We start from the raw sequence: 3,551 nt of genomic DNA, 5'->3' as shown, positions 1-3,551 counted from the left end.
GTTTTTCATCTCTTTTTCTTTCCAAAAACGACTGCATCCGCAGAAGTACAATTTTCCACCTTTCAGTCATGGACCGGTATAAATAATTGTGCTATCACATGCAGGAAATAATGCATATAGCTCAAAATGTACTGAAATCACAGTGATTGTGAACAAAATCTCCTGGATTAAAATGTACTTAGAAGAGACATTGGTATCAGAAGCTGCCAACAGATACAAATGTTTCAAGAGAAAATGGGAATGAAGTGTGTGAGAGAAAGAAAAAAGATGGAAGGAATGAGATCCTCTACAATTTTGGGGAGCAATTAAAGGCTATACTGTGTAGGGGAAATATAATTAAATGGGTGTAGTATCTCTCCTTGCAGTGAGGATCAGAAACTGACCCAGATTCAAATAACAACTTAATGAATGATATGCAAATTGTTTAGTCAGGCTTCAAGAGCAGCCACAAAAGGTACATATATAATGGGATGAGTTTCAACAAGGCCAAGTGCCTGATCCTGCACCTTGGCCACAATAACCCCATGCAGCACTATAGGCTTGGGGCTGAGTGGCTGGATGACTGTGAAGAGGAATGGTACCTGGGGGTGTTGGTCGATGCTCAGCTGAACATGAGCCATCACTGCCCTGTTACAGAACAAGGGGCAATGGGAACAAACTGGAACACAGGGAGTTTCATATGAACACAGGGAAAAACTTCTTTACTTTGAAAGTGGCAGAGTCCTGGGACAGGCTGCCCAAAGAGGCTGTGGAGTCTCCTTTTCTGGCAGGGGTTGGACTAGATGATCTCCAGGGTCCTTTCCAACATCTATGATTCTTTGATACTGTGAAGACCACCATATGGTGGTTTTCCTTTTACACTGACTGTTGAACAGCCAGAAACTGCTTTCTGCAGCCAGCCACTTATCGATCTATCTCCCTCCCATCAGAGATGCAATTAATGGGAATTCCACAGGCAAATAAAATAACATTTCATTTTCATCTGAAATATGAGCTGATCCCTTGTACTCTAGATAGCCTCTTATTACTCTTCTTCTGTCATTGATATTTATGAGCTGACCATAAAATGATTTTCAGGTGTTTAGCTGAGGCAGCAGTTGTCACTGTGACCATAATTACTACTGCACTAAGGCCACGAGTCAACAAAAAGTATCCTTAAGAAGCAGCTGTGCCACAGCTGGAGAAATATGTACATTGGCATTCACAGGGACATAGGGGGAAAAAGTGCTCCAAGTGCTCAGTGAACTGCAACAAAGCTGTAAAGTGTATTTTTTATTACTTAATATGCAAAGGCTCTTCCCCCTCTCCTCCCTTAGTAACCTAAAAGTAATTTTTACAATAATCTCTTTTGTGCTTTTTAATATTTTTTTTCACTGAATTATTAGCAGCAAAACGCATAGAAGCAAGTGCTGTCATACACAGTAAGGGAAGACAAGGCACTCTGTTTATTTGTAATTGATTCTATGGGGAAATATTATTGTATGTAGTTATTGACTTATAAACTACACTATATCTCATCTCATCTCAACAATAGCTGAAGTCTCTATTTCTCCTCCGTAGATCTTGTTATGAGAATCATAAATAACACGTGCTAATGAGATATGAATTGATGATGTTGGAAAATCCATCATTCTGCATGATGTTTAAGAATGGATTACCAGCCTGTAACTCCTCTGAGATTAAATAAAATAGCAGGCTGTTTCAGCAGGCTAGCTCAAGGAGATGGCAATAAATCTACTCAATTACTGTACTACCAATCCGTTTTTCACTGCTAAGGATATTATTATTTCATTTGGACTTGTTCGTGCATCATCGACCATTTTATTTCAGTCAGTCAGTGAGGGAAACTGCAATATTTTTCTCACTGAGCTGCAGAAACTTGGACTTTGATGAAGTACAGATTAAGCAACACAACCGGACTCAAGGAGATAGAAGCTTCTACCAAGCTCGTATCAGAACAAAAATACATTGTGAAATACACGTATTAGAAAGAACAGTTCTGTTTTCAAACTAGCTGATCTGAAAAGCCTCAACTAAGTGCTGCCTAAGATGGTCAGTTGGAACAGAATTATTTGATCCTCAGTGATGATTTGTACTTCACCTTGATCCTGTAGTATATTGAGAGTTAGATCATTCTTTGGCCCGCTTATTAGGTTGCAAATAGCTTTAATTCAAGTAATAAAATAGTGTCATAGAATAGAATCATTGAATGGATTGAATCGGAAGAGATCTTAAAAGATCATCTAGTCCAACTCCCTTACATTGAACAGGGACAACAGCAGCTACATCAGGTTGTTCAGAGCCCTATCTCTTTTTCACCTCTTCCTTGCCTAGGGAAGAATACACATAAATTTTATCAGTGAAAGTGTACCATAGAAAGTTGTTTTCCTTGCGAGGCTGACATCACATTCTGGATAAACCTCCCTTCCTTGCAGTGAAGCCTGGAACTTTGTGCTTGTATTCACTGCCCATGCTCACTTCTGAATGCTTAATGTCTGCAGATAAATGTGGCTTTTTGTAATGGTTCTCAGAAGACAAATTTAGTGTCCCCAGTAGGCTTCCAAAGGGCCAAAAGGGAGGGATTGTACCTCCTCTGTGCCACCACAGGGCATGAAGTTCTTGAGATACATATGAGCTGTGAGTGATCTGGGCCCAACTTTACTGTGAGTTATTGCAGAAAAAATATATTTTGTTTGCAGTGTAGCAACATTTGTACAGAGAACAGGGGAGCAGAGAAGAGATGCTGTCTGAATGTGCTCTCACCATGATCATAAAGCTTCTTTCTGACCTTTCCTCAACTGTACTGGCATTATCACACACTGAGAATCCCTGTGATCTCCAACATCTGTTTAAGCCTCCTTTTTTCTTCACTGTTACCAAAATGGCAGCATTAAACTGATGGCTTCACAGTCTCTGGGATTCTTCTCTTTAAGCTGATTTTCCACAGCGTGCCTTCTCTCCAAATAGTAAATAGATGTTATTTATGTGTCTTCATTAATTAATCTTTCTTATACCTCCAGTGAATACAAAACATGGGAAATTTACCCTCATGTATTTAAATGAGGTCACTGTCACCCAGTGTATGGATGCCACAGTATTACGTTGCTGAAACAGGAGAAGAAAACAAGATGAAAGTTGTAGCCCCAGAAACCCTTTATTTAATTTTACTTTGCTGTTTCTACCCCTTTAAATACTTATGTTCAGTTATCTCACAGGTTTCAGTTGACATATTCAGCAGATATTTCATCCTTTACATCACTGATTAAATTAAGAGGCAAATTAACGTAAGGGCTCTCGCTACTCTTGATTGTCAGTAATTTGGGTAATTACTGAGTGGTTCAACGTGTATTTAATTATTAAAGATGTAGTGCTTCACATTCAGTAGTCAGTGAAACATGCAGCATTTACGTCATCTTAATTTTTTAAGTATGATTGCCTTTAATGTAGTTCAAGAAGAAGAGTTTTAAAGGCTGTAAAGCATAATTTCCTCATTCTGAAAGAATGATTAACCACTAATTACACTAAATATGGACTTCTTGCCTACCTTTATA

Source organism: Coturnix japonica, chromosome 2 (genome assembly GCF_001577835.2).
Source record: "Coturnix japonica isolate 7356 chromosome 2, Coturnix japonica 2.1, whole genome shotgun sequence".
NCBI lineage: Eukaryota > Metazoa > Chordata > Aves > Galliformes > Phasianidae > Coturnix > Coturnix japonica.
The sequence above is the reverse complement of the archived record's forward strand: the minus strand, read 5'-3'. Positions refer to the sequence as shown.